Source organism: Delphinus delphis, chromosome 6, assembly GCF_949987515.2.
Source record: "Delphinus delphis chromosome 6, mDelDel1.2, whole genome shotgun sequence".
Classification (NCBI taxonomy): domain Eukaryota; kingdom Metazoa; phylum Chordata; class Mammalia; order Artiodactyla; family Delphinidae; genus Delphinus; species Delphinus delphis.
The window spans coordinates 99,412,774-99,425,826 of NC_082688.1; the positions used below are offsets into that span (position 1 = coordinate 99,412,774).

The 13,053-nt window shown below is 38.4% G+C and overlaps 1 protein-coding gene across 4 annotated transcripts in view; it reads left to right on the plus strand.

Moving 5' to 3' along the window:
* PPP3CC (protein phosphatase 3 catalytic subunit gamma) overlaps positions 1-13,053 on the plus strand; it is a 93,590-nt gene that overhangs the window by 12,891 nt on the left and 67,646 nt on the right. The gene's annotated exons all lie outside the window — the stretch shown is intronic.

Sequence of the window (13,053 nt, forward strand, 5' to 3'; positions counted from 1 at the left end):
GTAAAAACTAGGTTAAAATGTGTTAGCAGTTTGGAAACACTGAAAACTTTCTTGGCTAAATATATATAGACTTAGAATGATGATTCTGAACTCTGGTTACCAACCAGAATCACCTGTGGAGCTTAAAAAAAACATGAAGAAAACATGGGTACCTTGGCCTCATTCCAGATAAATCTGGCAAGCAATGTTGAATATAAAAATGCAAGTTACAGAAGGATACACAGGGACTTCCCTGGTGGCGCAGAGGTTAAGAATCTGCCTGTCAATGCTGGTGACACGGGTTCGAGCCCTGGTCCGGGAAGATCCCACATGCCACGGAGCAACTAAGCCCGTGTGCTACAACTACTGAGCCTGTGCTCTAGAGCCCGTGAGCCACAACTACTGAGCCCGCTCGCCTAGAGCCCGTGCTCTGCAGCAAGAGAAGCCATGGCAATGAGAAGCCTGCGCACCGCAACGAAGAGTAGCCCCCACTCGCGGCAACTAAAGAAAGCCCGGGGCTTCCCTGGTGGCGCAGTGGTTGAGAGTCCGCCTGCCGAGGCAGGAGACACGGGTTCGTGCCCCGGTCCGGGAAGATCCCACATGCCGCAGAGCGGCTGGGCCCGGGAGCCATGGCCACTGAGCCTGCGCGTCCGGAGCTTGTGCTCCGCAACGGGAGAGGCCACAACGGTGAGAGGCCCGCGTAACGCAAAAAAAAAAAAGAAAGCCCGTGTGCAGCAACAAAGACCCAACACAGCCAAAAATAAATAATAAATAAAATTTTTAAAAATGGTTACACAGTATGACACCACATATGTAAAAATTTTAATATTGTGTATAGATATATTTATAACAAAAAATTATATACATGTGGGAAGGATACACAAGTACTTAAAGGTACTAATTACCCCTGGGATGAAGGAAAAGGATGAAGGTTCTCTTCAATTATATCTGTAACATTTTAGTTCTTGAAAAATATTTGAAACAGATATGACAAACTTAATATTTTAAATCTACATGGTAGGTACATGGGTGTTTGTACTATTTGTATTATTTCCTATATCATTTTATGTAAAATTATTTTTTGAAATATTTCATTAAAATTTGTATACATGTAGTATATTACATGTGTCTGGAATTTCCTCTTTTCTCCCTTTTACTATACCTTCTATTTAATTTTATTTTGGTGCCAAGAGTGGAGTGCTTCTATAACAAATACCCAAAAATGAGAAAGTGGCTTTGTAACTTCCAGAAGATCCAGCTCAAATTTCAACTTTCTGATGCCCTTCCATGATTTCTGTAGCCATCTACTGATAATCCCCTTTATAATCTTCCATACAGTCTGTACCATACAGTGTATTGCTTAACTGTTCTGTGTTGATATTACATCTTGTTTTATATGAATTATTTTGTCTACTTAAATAGAACATAAATTTCTTTAAGGTAGACTCCATATGTTAAAATTATATAAGCTATACCTTACCTACACAGTATGAGCATGTAGTAGATGCCAGATAAATATTGAATTATTTAACTTAGAATATAATTACCTCCCTAGTATTTTTGAATTTTCCTCAAAGAACCCTTCCAGTTCTTTGTCTGCTATAGATTTCAGAACTTCAGGTTTTAACAAATATCACTATTATCCAGGATTTTAGGAAGGCTAGATATAGGAACTTAGATCTATCCAGGTATTGAATGTTTTATTTTTCAGTTAGTAACATTGTATAACCATGAATTCCGTAAAATCTAGAATTGTGTAAAATCCTGGATTGTGAAAAATTCTTTTGCTTTTGCTCATACCTTGTGTATGAATGTTATTTGTCTTATGTCTACGTAGTTCTCGTTTGAACTTAAATTTTAGTGGCTTCTCAGAGAGATTATTTTCATTCTAACCTGTCTTATTTTACTTTGATTTATGTGTTAAGAAAAAGTATTACAGATTATTTGGTGAAGCACTATAGCAAAAGAACTTAATCTTGGAATCAGTTGACCTGGGGTCAAATTCCAGCTCCTCCAGTTACTAGTTGTGAGATTTTGGACAGAGTTTCTAACTTCCCTAAACCTTGGTTTCCACATCTGTCAAATGGGGATAGTAATACTTCATAGAGTGTTATTAGGTTAGATGCGACTATGTATGTAAAGCCCTTAGCAATGCCTGTTATGTAGTTAGCACACAACCAATAAACATTATGGTCGCTAGTATTATTGCGACTCCAGTTACGAAAGTTGAAATCTGAAACCTATATTAAAAAGCGTTTTTTAGATGCTTTGGACAACTTAGCACAACATAAATAATTTAGCATCAGAGACTTTAGCTAACTTGTATTAGCAAATTTATTAATAAGAAGAATAACACATTATTACCAAGTAGTGTTTATCCCAGGAATGCAAAGTTGTGTTAACATTTGAAAATCAATGAATATAATCTACATATTAACAATAAAGGAGAAAATGTATATGATTACTTCAATAAATTCAGAAAAACTTTGACAAAAATTCAACACCCCATTCATGATTTAAACAAACATACCTCTAGAAAACTAGGAATAGGGGAAACTTCCTTAACTGATGATCATCTATGAAAAACCTATAGCCAATGTCATACTTAATGGTAAACTATTGGATGTCTTTCCCCTAAGGTTAGGAATAATATAAGAATGGCCTATCTTGCCACTTCTGTTCAGCATTCTAACTAATAGTCCTAGCTATTGAAATAAGGCAAGAAATTAAACTAAAATGCACACAGATTGAAAAGAAGTAAAACCGTCTCATTTGCAAACTGTGAGATTGTTTATGTAGAAAATACAAAGGAATCTACAAAATAATCATTAGTAATTGAATTTAGCAAGGTCAAGGGAAACAAAGTGAATATACAAAAATGAATTGCATTTTTATATACCATCAGCAAACAATTCATAAATGAAATTTTTAAAAATTTTACTTAGAATATCAACCAAAAAACGTAAAATACTTAGGAATAAATTTGACAAAAATATGTCAGATCTCTTCATTGAAAACCACAGGACATTGCTAGGAGAAATTTAAAACCTAAATATAGGGAGAGTTATATTATGTTCATGAATCAGACCATACAATATAGTTAAGATGTCAGTTCCCCAAACTGATTTATAGATACAATGCAATCTCAATCAAAATCCTAAAAGGATTTTTTTAAAAAAAATAAGTTTATTTTTTTATTTTTGGCTGCATTCGGTCTTCGTTGCTGCGCATGGGCTTTCTCTAGTTGCGGTGAGCAGGGGCTACTCTTCGTTGCGGTGCACAGGCTTCTCATTGCAGTGGCTTCTCTTGTTGCAGAGCACGGCCTCTAGGCCCGCGGGCTTCGTAGTTGTGGCTTGCAGCCTCTGGAGCGCAGAGCTCAGTAGTTGTGGCGCACAGGCTAAGTTGCTTCGTGGCATGTGGGAATCTTCCCAGACCTGGGATCGAACCCGTGTCCCCTACATTGGCAGGCGGATTGTTAACTACTGCGCCACCAGGGAAATCCCCTAAAAGGATTTTTTAATAGCAATTGGTAAGCTGATTCTAAAATTTATATGAAAATAAAAAAGGCTGAGAAAAGCAAACCAATTATTTTGTTTTATTATTTTTTTGTAGGGGGAGGACAATTGAAATTTTTTTCTTAATTTTTAATTATAGTTGAGTTATAATTTAGTTTCTGGTGTACAGCAAAGTTATTCAGTTATACATATATATTATCTATATATTCTTTTTTATATTCTTTTCTATTATGGTTTATTACAAGATTTTTTTTTTTTTTTGCCGTACGTGGGCCTCTCACTGTTGCGGCCTCTCCCGTTGCGGAGCACAGGCTCCGGACGCGCAGGCTCAGCGGCCATGGCTCCCGGGCCCAGCCGCTCCACGGCATGTGGGATCTTCCCGGACCAGGGCACGAACCCATGTCCCCTGCATCGGCAGGTGGACTCTCAACCACTGGTGCCACCAGGGAAGCCCATATTACAAGATTTTGAGTATAGTTCCCTGTGCTATACAGTAGGACCTTATTGTTTATCTGTTTTATACATAGTAGTTTGTATCTGCTATTCCCAAACTCCTAATTTATCCCCCCCTTCCCACTTTTGTAACCCTAAGTTTATTGTCTGTCTGTGTGTCTGCTTCTGTTTTGTAAATAAATTCATTTGTATCATATTTTAGTTTCCACATATAAGTGATATCATATGACATTTGTCTTTCTCTTTCTGACTTCACTTAGTATGATTATCTCTACGTCCATTCATGTTGCTGCAAATGGCGTTATTTCATTCTTTTTCATAGCTGAGTAGTATTCCATCGTGTGTGTGTGTGTGTGTATGTGTGTGTGTGTGTGTGTGTGCACGTGCATGTACCATATCTTTATCCATTCATCTGTTGATGGACGTTTAGGTTGCTTCCATGACTTGGCTACTGTAAATAGTAAGTAAACCAATTTTAAAAGGGAAGAACGAGGTTGAAGAACTCATATTACCTGGTTTCAGGACTCACTATAAAGCTACAGTAATCAAGACAGTGTGGTAAAGGTAAAAGGATAGACTTATAGATAAATGGAAAGGAGTAGAGTCCAGAAATAGACCCACACATAAATGGTCACTTGATTTTTGACAAAGCAATTCAGCAGTGAAAAGAAAAACTTTACAACAAATGGTGTTGGAACAGCTGGCTATCCATATGGAAAAAAGTGAAATCTGACACATACCCTACACAAAACTTAATTAATAATGCATTATAGACTTAAATGTAAAAGCTAAACGTTACCATTTTTATAAACTTCTAGAAGAAAACATAGAAGAAATCTTTGTGACCTTGGGGTGGACAGACTTTTCTTAAGTCACAAAAAGCATGAACTATAAAAACTGATAATTGGACATCGTCAAAATTAAAATCTTTTGTTCTTCTAAATATGTTTTGTTAAGAGAATGAAAAGACAAGCCATGGACTGGGAGAAAATATTCACACTCTATGTGTCTTACAAAGGACTTGTGTCAAGAATATATAAAGAACTTACAATTCACTAATAAGCCAACCAGCAGAATTTTAAAATGGACAAAAGATTTGAACAGACAAGTCCCAAATGAAGATATAACAAATAGCTAGTAGCATAAAAGAGGATATTCGACATCATTAACTATTAGGGAAGTACAAATTAAAACCACAATGAGGGCTTCCCTGGTGGCGCAGTGGTTAAGAATCCGCCTGCCAATGCAGGGGACACGGGTTCGAGCCCTGGTCCAGGAAGATCCCACATGCCGCGGATCAACTAAGCCCGTGCGCCACAACTACTGAGCCTGCACTCTAGAGCCCGCGAGCCACAACTACTGAAGCCTGCGCGCCTAGAGCCCGTGCTCCGCAACAAGAGAAGCCACTGCAATGAGAAGCCTGCACACCTCAACGAAGAGTAGCCCCCGCTCACTGCAACTAGAGAAAGCCCATGCGCAGCAACAAAGACCCAACACAGCCAAAAACAAATAAATAAATAAATAAAAATTTAAAAAAAAACCCACAATGAACTACCGCTACACACCCATTAGAATGGCTGAAATTCAAAAGACAGTTAACAAGTTTTAACAAGGATGTGGAGTGACTGGAACTCTCAGGCACTGCTGGTGGGAATGTAAAGTTGTAAAACTACTTGGGAAAATTACTTGACAGTCTCCTCATATGTTAATTATACACCTGTCGTACATCCCTGGCTTTCCACCCCTAGGTATTTACCCAAGAGAAATGAAAATAAGATTTATACACAAATGTTTATAGCAGCTTTAGTCATAATAGCCAAAACCAGGAAATATTCAACAGGTAAATGGATAACCATATGGTATATCCTCACAATGGAGTACTACTCAGCAATAAAAAGATATAAACTACTGATATATGCAATAGCACAGGTGAATGACAAAATCATTATGCTTATGAAAAACACCAGACACGGGCTTCCCTGGTGGCGCAGTGGTTGAGAGTCCGCCTGCCGATGCAGGGGACATGGGTTCGTACCCCGGTCCGGGAAGATCCCACATGCTGCGGAGCAGCTGGGCCCGTGAGCCGTGGCCGCTGGGCCTGCGCGTCTGGAGCCTGTGCTCCGCAACGGGAGAGGCCAAAACAGTGACAGGCCCGCGTGACGCAAAAAAAAAACAAAACAAAACAAAACACCAGACACAAAAGACTATACACTGGACAGTTCCATTCATATAAAACTAGAAAGTGCAAATTTATGTGTACTGACAGATCAGTGGTTGCCTGGTGCTGGAGGCAGAGGACAGGATTCTTCAGGAGTAATAGAAATGTTTTATATCTTGATCGTAGTTGTGGTTTGACAAATAGAGACGTCAAATTTTATCAAATTGTACACTTCAGTGGATACAGTTTATTGTACCTAAGTACCTCAATAAAGCTTATTTTTAAAAAAGAAGTTATGGAAGCTGTACCCTAAAATTAACACAGGATTTAGTGCAGATGACTTACTTTGGCTAAAACAAGATTGCAGGTTGATAGACTACTGCAAAATTGAATTGAAAACCTGAAAGAAGGAAATAGAGACTCCCTCTGAACTAGGGATTAGTAGTTTGCTTTAGAAGGATACAATTTACTTTGAAATATTGCCTAGAGTTGAAATGCCTCCTTTTAAGAGTATGCTTTAGGGATAAAATATTTGCACTTTATGGCTAGCTTCAAAACATGGATGTATTTTTAGTCATCTTTTATACTTACTAAAGAACTGCAAATCACACAGAAGGACAAAAGAAATGAACAAGGGATATGATGTGTATAGATAATTTATAAATGAATAAATTCAAATGGCCAGTGAACATGTGAGATTATAGATGTATGGACAAAGATATTTGTTCCCACATTATTCATAATAGCAAAAATAAATAAGAATAACTGCAATGTTTAATAATAGCAGATTAATTAGGTGAATTATATTATTTCCATGACGCAAACTTTGAGAATTATATTGTAGAAGAATGTTTGTTGGTGTGAGAAAATTTTAGTAGTGTAATACAAAATTCAAAAGACAGATTACCATTGAAGGATTCTGGAATATTTTCCAAAAGACAGATTACTAGATTGTATACTACAACTGATTATAAAATAATATATTTCAATATTAAAAATTTTAAGATACACACCAGAATTTTAACAGTGGTTATCTTTGGTTGATGGCATTCTAAGAAATTTGTTTTTGTTTTTATGGTAGTTATTGTTTTTTGTGCAGTTTTAAAAAAATTTTTAAATTGAAGTATAGTTGATTTACAATATTTTGTTAGTTTCAGGTGTCTAGCAAAGTGATTCAGTTATATATAATATATTTATATTTTTATATTGTTTTCCGTTATACGTTATTATAAGATATTAAATATAGTTCCCTGTGCTATACAGTAAATCCTTATTTTTTAAAAAAATTTTATTTATTTTATTTTTGGCTGTGTTGGGTCTTCGTTGCTGTGCGTGGGCTTTCTCTAGTTGTGGCGAGCAGGGCTACTCTTCGTTGCAGTGCAAGGGCTTCTCATTGCGGTGGCTTCTCTTGTTGCGGAGCACAGGCTCTAGGCGCACGGGCTTCAGTAGCTGTGGCACGTGGGCTCAGTAGTTGTGGCTCGCGGGCTGTAGAGCGCAGGCTCAGTAGTTGTCGCACATGGGCTTAGTTGCTCCGCAGCATGTGGGATCTTCCTGGACCAGGGATCAAGCCCGTGTCCCCTGCATTGGCAGGTGGATTCTTAACTACTGTGCTACCAGGGAAGCCCTACAGTAAATCCTTATTGCTTATCTATTTTAGGTATAGTAGTTTGTATCTGCTATTAAAAAAATTCTTCTGCATTGAGTATATAGTTTCTTCGATGTAGAGAAATAAAGAGTAGCTTGAAGATTAGCAGAAGGTTGAACATTAATACTATAGTATTCATTATACTGTTCTTTCTATTTTTGTAAATTCTTTGAGAATGTTAAAAAAGTTTTAAAATAGCTTGAAAACCTTCATTTTATTTACAGCACTGTATGAGCCATATTTATCAAGCATAACTCCATTTATGAGGCTATTTAATGGCAGGTTAAAGGGTCTTTAAGCTTGATTTTAATAAATGCATAGTATAATAAAAATTTATTCACATTAAATACAAAGCAAATTATCACCTCTAACTGCTGGCTGATTTAGATTTAACTTCCAAACAGGAAGAGATTTTGAGTTTGGACACAAAGATCTGTTGATGATGTATTGATGATCCATTAATGGTCAGTAATCTTTGGGAATTCCCTGGCTGTCCAGTGGTTAGGACTCGGTGCTTTCACTGCCTGGGCCTGGGTTCAATCCCTGGTCGGGGAACTAAGATCCCGCAAGCCATGCGGCATGGCATCCGCGCCCCCCGCCCCAAAAAGTCAGTAATCTTTCTAGCCTTGTAGAAACAGATGGTGAATTTTCCTCTTTGACATCCAGCAATACTCTGATTCCTAGGTGAGTTGCAGCCAAATTGGATATTGGTAGTATTTCTCTTGATTAATTCATTTATAATAGTTATATACATTTCTAAATTCTAATTTTATTTATTTTTTGAATAAATAATATGGTATAAAATTTTAAAAGGTGTGTAGCAAAAAGTCTTCTTCTATTCCCTGACTCTGGGCCACCAGTTCCCTGCCTTGGGGATGTTAAAGCCGACCACCAGGAACACATCTGTATCTTAAGAAAAATAAGTTACATTTAGCTTGTTGCAGCAAGGAATAACATATACTAGAATAACTGTGGGGCATCTCAGAAGGAAGGAGTTAGAAAAGAGGCTCTACAGGGTTTTAGGAACTGAGACTGGTCATAGAGTGATTTTAGGGTGGAAGTTAGTAGTCTGGGCAGGGACTGGCTAGAATATGTAATTTAGGTGAATTGCTGGAATGGTCAATGGTTTTATCTTTGGTACAACTGAGTCCCTGAGGAGTTACTGTCAGATCAGTTTGTCTGTGGTACTGGAACATAATGAGCCGATGTTAAAAAAAAAAAGTTAGAACTTAGATAGTCTGTAATGCATATTGTGGTTTGGTTTGGTTCACGCTGACTTTTTTTTTTTTTTTGGCTGTGCTGGGTCTTCGTTGCTGCGGGCTTTCTTTAGTTGCGGCGCGAGGGCTTCTCACTGTAGTGGCTTCTCTTGTTGTGGAGCATGGGCTCTAGATATGTGGGCTTCAGTAGTTGTGGCTCGCAGGCTCTAGAGCACAGGCTCAGTAGTTGCGGTGCACGGGCTTAGTTGCTCCGCGGCATGTGGGATCTTCCTGGACCAGGGCTTGAACCCATGTCCTCTGCATTGGCAGGCGGATTCTTAAGCCCTGTGCCACCAGGAAAGCCCTATCTGACTTTTAAGTCATAGTGTTTTTCTGAGCGTTTGGGAGCAATTTGTAGTTTCTGTTTCAATTTTTACTCTTTGCTTCTGATCATTTGTTAACTAAGCTGGGGGATTTACCATTTAGGGTAAGTGATCAATCAAGATCTGTATCTTTGTTAGATAGGCTGTGAGTGTTTATCAAGCTTTTGATGGTAGTAATTTTGACCTCTGTAAGCACCAAGCCATTTTTTTCTTTTTCTTAGATGATTGGGTTTTTTTTTTTTTGCGGTACGCGCAGGCCTCTCACTGTTGTGGCCTCTCCCGTTGCGGAGCACAGGCTCCGGACGCGCAGGCTCAGCGGCCATGGCTCACAGGCCTAGCCGCTCCGCGGCATGTGGGATCTTCCCGGACCGGGGCGCAAACCCGTGTTCCCTGCATCGACAGGCGGACTCTCAACCACTGCACCACCAGGGAAGCCCTAGATGATTGTTTTTTTTGTTTTGTTTTTGTTTTTTGTTTTTTTTTTGCTGTACACGGGCCTCTCACTGTTGTGGCCTCTCCCGTTGCGGAGCACAGGCTCCGGACGCGCAGGCTCAGCGGCCATGGCTCACGGGCCCAGCCGCTCTGCGGCATGTGGGATCTTCCCGGACCGGGGCACGAACACGTGTCCCCTGCATTGGCAGGCAGACTCCCAACCACTGCGCCACCAGGGAAGCCCTAGATGATTGTTTTTTGAATCACCTGGCATGATAATGGCTGACTGCAGCATTTAAGGCTCTGGCGATCACACACATGGCATCTGTAGCAGACAAAACCTCAAACAAGAATTATTATTAAAGTTTCAAATAATGTCCCATATATCCCATATCTATTTGGATCTTCCTTTGGTAACCAAATCATTTTTTCCCCTTTAATTTGGATATGGATTATTCACCTTTGCCTGTGTCTGAAGAATTAGTCTTGCATTTGGTGATTATCAAGGATAAAGGTCTTGGTAGTACTAGGAATAAAGGGCAGGGTGTTTATTGACAGTCTAGAATCTTGAACCAGCAGAGAGAGAAGAAATAGCCAAAAGAATAAAGGGCAGAATCATGGAAACTGCATGGTAATCAGTGGCTTCTGGCGTCTGAGAGATTGTGTTCTGTTGATCTTGGCCGTAAATGGTCTATTCACATTATCTTCTGCTTTTGGACCAAAACAATTCTGGAAATCCTAGCTCAGACACAGTGTCTGGCCATAGCAATGATGTCAGTAATACACATAATTAATTTTTTCTCCGTAGTGTTAATAGTTACAAGTACATGATACATACCTTAACAGAAGTTCTTTTGACATGTCTCCACAAGGCTCAATTCTTGATCTTTAGATTATCACTGGGAGCTTTAGGTGAATGTAAGGAAGAAGCAGAAACTACTTGTTGATGTTGAGTCTGTAGGTTTTAGTTTATTTATTATTATTAACCAGCCTTATCAGAATGGAAGAGAGTGGAATCTTCTGTTAAAGTACATAATCAGTTTTATAAGGAGTCAGTCATTGATTATTCTGAAAGTAAGAATATGTTCTGAACAGAGGACATTGACACATCTCCAGGCCTTTGATTTATCCTATAAAATGTATTAAGAATTTCACCAATACAAGCTTATTTAAACCTAGAGATAAAATCTTTTTGTAGACAGCTATTGTGTCAGTCTTTGTATATAAATGTATCTTTAACCTGAAAGATGTACAAACATTGAAGCATATCTACTTTTAACACATTTTACTTACACATGATTGCCTTAGGAAGGCTGTACTCTTTTCATTCATTAGTTTTTTTTTTCCTTTTACCCCATTTTAATAAAGCAAAGAGCTCTCACAATAGTTTGAGTTAGCTAAAAGTTGGAGAATGCCAAACAGAGCTAATAATTTCTGTAATCCTTCAAAAATATTTTTAATAAGGTAAAGGATCAAGTCTTTGTGTAACCTAATGGTCATTTAGTGTAAACCCAAAGATATTGTAGGTGTGAGAAACATCTTCACAGTTTTATTATTCTGAATTTGGAGAAAAACAAAATCAAAGAGAATTGTTATGTGACAAAATATTAGCTGTGACTATCCAAAGGTGAGAAGTAGTTACAGGCAGTATCTTTAAAAGCACAACAATAAGTGACTGTTTATTAGGAATGTCAACTTGTTTCCAAAAGTAAGGAACTTAAAAAAAGAAGATTTATGAGTTTGTGAAAAAGCACAGAGTTAATAGAATATTTTGATGATTTAAGGAATGTCTTCCCTGGGCACAGAATAACTTTGCTCTTTTAACAGAAAGAAAATCAAATTCTAGTTTTACTCTGTTTATTATTCATGAAAGAATTTGCATTAAAAGGATTTATAAGCCATTATTCCTTATGAAAAATCCCTCACATCTGACCAGTTTTGTCAGAAATTTTAACGTATTTTCTTTCTCCCTTCAAAGGTTTTTTTTTTGTTTGGTTTGTTCTGGTTTGGTTTTTGTAGCTACTACAAACCCAGACAAATAAAGTATACTAATTCTCATACTGTCTACCCTTATGGTATGCTGTCTCATTTGTCTTTCACTATATTCTGTCACATTTTGGCACGACCAGAAATTTCTCTTTTTTCCCCCAGCTTTATTGAGGTATAATTGACATATAACATTGTGTGAGTTTAAGGTGTACAATGTGTTGATTTGATATATTTTGCAAAATGATTACCACAATAGCATTAGCTAACAATGTGTAACACCATATAATTACCATTTCTTTCTTGTGGTGAGACAGACATTTCTTATTTGAAGACCAAATTATTCTCTCTATTTCTAGTTGAGCAAAAGCACATCTGATACCATACATTCACATTCCCCTGTCTTCACACACATTCTTTTACATTCATTCAAAATCAATAACAGAAGACATTGTTAAGAGTTAAAAGTTGAGGGACTTCCCCATGGTCCAGTGGTTAGGAATCCGCCTTCCAATGCAGGGGACACGGGTTCAATCCCTGGTCGAGGACCTGGGATCCCACATGCCACAGGGCAACTATACCCGCGAGCTGCAACTACTGAGCCCGTGCGCCACGAGTAGAGAGAAACCCGCATGCCTCAATGAAAGACCCCACATGCCGCCTGCCGCAACTAAAATCTGACACAGCCAAATAAATTAATATTAAAATATATGTATATATAAAAAAAGTTAAGGGCTTCCCTGGTGGTGCAGTGGTTGAGAGTCCGCCTGCCGATGCAGGGGACACGTGTTCGTGCCCCGGTCTGGGAAGATCCCACATGCCGTGGAGCAGCTGGGCCCGTGAGCCATGGCCACGAAGCCTGTGCGTCCAGAGCCTGTGCTCCGCAACGGGAGAGGCCACAACAGTGAGAGGCCCGTGTACCGCAAAAAAAAAAAAAAAAGAGTTAAAGGTTGAATGAGAGGGAAATTCTGAGGGCGTTAGAAATGAGTAATCTTATAACTTCCAGAGAGTTACAAATTGTAAGGGCTTTCCTTGTTTCTTAAGCATTAATTAATCTCTAAATTCTCTTTAGGGTGAGGCCAATTAGTCTTTTCCAGGTTTTGTATCTCCTAGGCACATCAAAATAGGGACTAATTGCTAGAGATCGGGGAAGCCTACAAAAGCCTGATTTCTTCAATAAATGTTCTTTTTTCCTGGTGTTTGGGAAGTCTTTCAGGGAGGCACTTTTAGAATTTGAATTGCATTTGGAAGCCTCCTCATATTAAAGAATGCAGACCACTGGGTATTTAGAATTCTGTTTCCTATC